Source organism: Suricata suricatta, chromosome 8, assembly GCF_006229205.1.
Source record: "Suricata suricatta isolate VVHF042 chromosome 8, meerkat_22Aug2017_6uvM2_HiC, whole genome shotgun sequence".
Lineage (NCBI taxonomy): Eukaryota > Metazoa > Chordata > Mammalia > Carnivora > Herpestidae > Suricata > Suricata suricatta.
In genome coordinates this window covers 111,798,036-111,804,418 of record NC_043707.1, presented here as the reverse complement: position 1 = coordinate 111,804,418, position 6,383 = coordinate 111,798,036, and positions in this window count along the sequence as shown.

Genomic DNA, 6,383 nt, shown 5'->3' with positions numbered 1-6,383 from the left:
GCCACCGGACTCCAGGGAGCATAATCCAGGCCTTACCATGTGCCAGGCACGCTCTGTGTCACTTCTTTAATGCTTGTACATTTAGAGTAGATGCCATTTCAACCCCCTCTTTTAACAGACGAGGAAACTGAGGCACACAGAAGTTAAGGGACGTCCCCTGCAAGGGAGCTGTTCAGTGGAGCCTGGAGAGGCTGGGAAACAAATGGCCAGAGTGAGGGTGAGGCTCAAGAAGCTGGCAAGACAGGGACCAAAGGACCTTGCAGGGGGACTAGATGAGGGGCAGCAGATGGTTTTGGTGGCCCCAGTGTGGATTCAATATGAAACTTCAACATAAATTAAGAAGTCCACCAAACTAAAAATTCCCATCATCACTTCAAATTTTAAAAAAATTAAAACTTTTCGGGGCACCTAGCTGGCTCAGTTAGGTAGAGCATGCAACGCTTGCTCTCATGGTTGTGAATTCAAGCCCCCACGTTGGTGTGGAACCTACTTAAAACAAAAAATTAAAACTTTTCTATCAAATTTTAATTTTTTATGGTTTTTATTTATTTTTGAGAGACAGAGAGAGACAGCATGAGCAGGGGAGGGTCAGAGAGAGAGGGAGATGCAGAATCCAAAGCAGGCTCCAGGCTCTGAGCTAGCTGTCAGCACAGAGCCCCACACAGGGCTCGAACCCAGTAACCGTGAGATCATGACCTGAGCTGAAGCCGGATGGTTAACCGACTGAGCCACCCGGGCACCCCAAACTTTTCTATCAAATTTTAAATCGAACCAATCATTTTTGGTGCTTTAAGGCCATGCTTAGTCTACCTTTTTTCCAACGGGTAAATTTCTGCACTGCTTATAAGCCCCATAAGGATGCTGCAGCTTTGCCACTGAAAGTGCCCAAGGCAAAGGTCCGCTGCGGAAGGGAACTCGGATTGGAGGGACCAAGATTAGCATCAGGGCCCACAGATAGAGGCAAGTACAGTAAATTGGGGGATGGGCAATGGCCATGATCCTTTCTGGTGACTGGGTGGAGGGCAGAGAAGCTGCTTAGCAGCTGCCTCCCCAGGGCTTGGTGAGTACATACAGGGGCAGGGGTGCATCAAGGGGGTATCCCTGTGTCAGGCTAGGTCAGGGTCTCTGAATCTCCTGTCCTCCTCACTATCCTTCTCTGGCCAGCCCTCTGCACTCCCCTTTGAGTCCATACCCTAGGTTGTGTATTGGGGAACACTGGGCTTCCAGCACTGCAAGCAGCCCAGGGCTGGGCGGATTCTTGTAACAGCAATCATCCATCTCAATTAAGGATGAGAAAAGATAGCTGTGTTCTTTGAACAACAGGCCTCACATTCCCATAAACCTAAACATCAGGCTTTACCCATTCCAAACGGCGTCTTGCTGCAATTCAGCTCAGCAGCAACCGCACTGAGCCAGAGATGAAGCCGACTGTTCCCTGTTCCCGAATGCCCCCCACAACAGGGGGAGTCTGGTGACCATGCAGTCTTTATGGAAGGCAGAAGGAAGTCTGTGCTCCCACTGAGGGCCATAAAGTGCCTGGACCTGGACGGGCAGAGGACAAGGAGCCCCTGGGGCGTGGGGGCAGGGATGTGAGTGGAATCCTGGAACTCAGGACCTGGAAGGGAACTGAGGTGGGGAAGGTTTCTTGGAGAAAGTAGTGTCGAACAAGGGCTTTCCCAGCCACTTGGTAACGCTGTGACCTTGGGCAAGTTCCTGAACCTCTCAGGCTGTTTCTCATCTGTGAATGGGGTCTCGGTGATGGGCTAATACATAGGGCACTGAGCACAGAGGCCTGTCACAGTCAATAAACATTAGCTATTGTTATTATTACACTATTCAAAATACTAAAAACTGTCCTTTCCTGATTACTCAAATAACTTGCTTATTGCAAAAACTTTTAAAAATATGGAAAAGTAAAAAGAAAACAAAAATCACCCAAACTCACATTTGAGAAATAAACACTGGCAATATTTGGTATGTCTTTTTCTTACATACATGTGTATAATTTTATTACAAAAAAACAGGATCATGCTTGCTTTATTGATGTCATAACATATTGCTATATTTCACTATGGCATTTTTTATGTCACATAGAGGGTTTTTTACTGGTTTCGTGGTATTTTTTCATATATGACTATCATAAAATATTTAACCAGGTCCATGATATTGAATAATATGTTAATTTTTATTTTATTATTTTTTAATGTTTTTTTTAATTTTTGGGAGAGAGAAAGAGAGAGTGAAAGAGGGAAAAAGTGAGAGAGGGAATGTGAGTGGGGGAGGGGTAGAAAGCGATGAGGACAGAGAATCCGAAGCAGGCTCTGTACTGTCAGCAGAGGGCCCAATGCAGGGTTTGAACTCACAATCTGTGAGCTCATGACCTGGGCCGAAGTCAGGCGCTTAACCTACTGAGCCACCCAGGAGCCCCAAATATGTCAATTTTTCAAAATATTTTATTAACTAGTATTTTTAATATTATATGCAATGCCTGGCGATTTCTTTAAGATAAGTTTCGGGAGATGGAGCACTTGGATCAGAGGGCATACACACTGTGGCTTTTGGTACATATTATCTGTTACCCAAATAGTGTGAAGGTGCCCTTTTTCTTTCACTCTTACCATAACTGGGTATTGTTGTTAAACACATGAATAAATAAATCTCTGCTGATCTGACAAGAAAGACCACCTCTCTGCAGTCATAATTTGCATGTAGGGGGATTCCTAACTGCTCTCTTCTTGAAACCCTCTCCTCCCTTGTCCTCCAGGGCACCTGGTCTCCTGTGTCACTCCTTCCTCCCGACTACTGCCCACCCATTCTTAAACACTGATGTTCCCAGCTTCTGTCTGCAGCTCTGTTCTCCTTCTTAGACTTTGAGGCTGGTGAAGAGCTCACTCACCTGAGACTTCGTTGCCTTCTTATGGTCATTCCCCACTCCAAAGGCATCCCCTGCACAGGCCCTCTCCTGAACACTGGAAGTCATATCCAATGAGTGACTAGACGAGGTCAAAGCCAGAAACCAGGGAACCAAGGTGTGTTCCTCCCTCCAAAGGCAGTTCAGCCTGTTGATTTCACCTTCTAGTGTTTCTTGAATCCTCCATCTTTCCACGCCCTCCTTCTATGTGGTTCATGGAGTGTCTCCTCCACCCTGGATGGCTGTAACAGGCTTCCTTCCAACTGGTGTCTTTGTTTCTTGTTCCCCGTCCCTCCCACCCTCCTCATTCCCCAGAATGAATTTATAAATGAAAATCTGATGTCTGTAAATGGCTCAAAATCCTTCCATGGGCTTTCATTTCTCAAAGCAGAATTTTCCAACCTGAGGTTTGGTGTCTACAAAAAGGAATTTAGTCAACACTGCACATTACATGTCCCCCTTCCCCCGGGGGAACCCTAAAGCAATCAGCTTAGCTTTAACTCAATATCTTCCAAATGCATCTTGGGGACCTGGAGGGCACTGTGTGATCATGTGATCAACTGCCCAGCACTCAGTGGTCTGGCCTGCATCACCCGATCCTTAATGCTGTCCCCTCTTTGTTAAAGTCTTGTCAGGGCACCTGGATGGCTCAGTTGGTTAAGCCTCCGTATAAGTACTGCACGCTAACCGATTGCACCACTGGAGCTCCTCAGTTGGTTAAGCCTCCGACTTTGGCTCAGCTCAGATCTCACGTTCATGGGTTTGAGCCCCGCATCAGGCTCTGTGCTAACAGCCAGCTCAGAGCCTGGAGCCTGCTTCTGGTTCTGTGTCTCCTTCTCTCTCTGCCCCTCCCCTTCTCATGCTCTGTCTCTCTCTGTATCAAAAATAAATAAAACATTAAAAAAATAAATAAATAAAGTCTTGTCTAGCCACCCATGGTGTACCCTTTGCTGCAGTCACACGGGACTACCTGTGGTTCCTTCACCTGTTCTGTTATTGACATTTCTACTCACCTGCACATGCGGTTTCCTTTAGCAAGAATGCCCAGGTTCCCTTTGCCTGTCTGGTTAAGTATTACCCCTCTCGAAGATGCAGCTGAAACGACATCACCTCTTCCCAGTGCCTTCTCCACCTTCATGGGCAGATAGTCCTCTCCTGCCCCCACTCACTCATTTTATCAAACCCAAGGGCATTTGTTCCTACGCTTGCTGCCCACTCCCTCTCTCTTCACCATGAACTTCTGGAAGCAGAGATTGTCATCCCGATTTACCTTCACCTCCCAGTGTCAGGCTCAGGCTCAGAGTGTCAATAAATATTTGCTGCGTTTGCTAGTCTCTGAGAAAGGAGTGGCCTCCAGGCTCCACGAACCCCTCCATTCAGAACTGTCCATCATCGCACAGGAGACGGTGACCAGAAGCACAAAGCTGGTGGAGTGTTGGGGTCGGTGACCAGCGAAGCTCACTCTCTAGCTATGTGACGGGTTCTCTTGCACACCAGCCACAAATTCCATGAGTCTTCATTGCTGAGACCCACAAGATTGAATTCTTGACAGTGACACCTACTCTATATGGAATATGAACAATTTAAAGGAGCAGAGAGAACTGTATTCCATAAGAAAGATACCATAGGAATGGAGATTATCCAATGTTCCCACTGGCACATTTAACCTTTGCATTTTGTGATCTGAGGACCTACGTAAATCCTATCATAGGATCCTGTCCAGAGCTCCTGTGTCATGACTATGTCAGACTCAGAGGCCGCCATGGAGGAGGCACACTATCCTGCCTCATTAAATGACTGCTCAGGGGCCCACAGGGTGTCTCACTCGCCTTCCTGGCTGGCTGCATCTAGGAGGCTGGGAAAATCCAGCTCATCATGTTCCCAAGGTGTGCTTACATACCAAGAAGAAACAAACATAATGACACAGTTCCTGTCTTGCTGGGAATCTCCAGCCAATGGGTCAGGTCACCTCCTATTAATGGACTAAATGCTCCAATTATAAGTCAGAGATTGTCAGGTGACTTAAGGGGGGAAAAAAAAGCAAGAGCAAAGGACAAGCTGTCTCTAAGAGATGCACTGTAAATATAACAATACAGGTTGAAAGTAAATGGATGGGAAAACAATATATCATGCAAATAAAAGAGAAGGCGGAGTAGCTTATTAATATCAGGAAAACTAGTCTCAAGATAAAGAATCTTGAGGCAACTGGCTGGCTCAGATGGTGGAGCATGTGACTCTTGATCTCAGGGTTGTGAGTTCGAGTTCTATGTTAGGTGTAGAGATTATTTAAAGAATATTAACAGAGATGGTGATAAAAATGTGCTTTCCTCAGAATCCATTCTGCTGACATAGGAGGGCCCTCATGCAGCTCAACCTGCCAGGCTCAGGCTATGCTAAATACTGATGTGGACAGTTCAAAAGCCCTTCCAAAGTTCTCACATCTATTTTGGGAGTCGGTGGAAATGGGTATGTTTGATATTTCCGCCTGAAATGAAATCCATTTGTGACCCAAATGAGAGATGTGACCCATGGGTGAAAGGACTCGGATGGGGATGGGGGGCCTCTCTAGGTGAATTGTACACATTACCAAATCCTAATCAATGCAATTTTCTTGAATCCTTTGTGACTGATGCAGAATCCCAGCAATACGCACGGAGCACGCAGTGGTCTCTCTGACAAGCAGAGAGACAGGCTCGTCCAGACTTCCTTTCTCCCCTGGGCGGTGAGCCTGAGCAGGAGGCCTGTTTAGGCAGAGGACCCGAGGGCTCCGCCCCCATGCAGTGCAGCTCCCACCCCTCACCTTATGGGCGTCCATGAGGTTCATGACCAAATCGAGGTCCCCGTGCACGGGCTGGTCCTCGGCCAGCTGTGGCTCCACCTTGTACAGCCAGTCGACCAAGGCCTGCAGAGCGTCCATGAACTGACCCGAAAACAGCAGGGCCTCCTCCAACTTGTGCTGCCTGAGAAAAGCACACAAACCTCACTGTTTGGGGGATCCCTTTTCTTTGACTGGCTCACAGTTCTGACTGCCGAGGGGAAAGTGCTTGCACTCTACCGAGAGAGGCCCTCCATGCTGGGCTGGTTCCAGATACAGTTAAAAGTTATCAAGATCAGGGGATCTGGGGGGCTCAGTCAGGTAAATATAAGACTCTTCATTTCTGCTCAGATCACAATATCACGGTTGGTGGGCTCTGTGCTGGCAGTGTGGAGCTTGCTTAGGATTCTCTCTCTTTCTCTCTCGCTGCCCCTCCCCTGCTCACTCTCTGTCTCTCAAAAGAAATAAATAAAAGCTTTTTTAAAAAGTTATCGGGGAGCTGGTGTGGCTCAGTTGGTCAGCTGTGCTGACAGCTCAGAGCCTGGAGCCTGCTTCAGATTCTGTGTCTCCCTCTCTGTGTCCCTCCCCACTTGTGTTTGCGCGCTCTCTCTCAAAAATAAAGAAATAAACATTAAAACAGAAAAAGATGTAAAGATG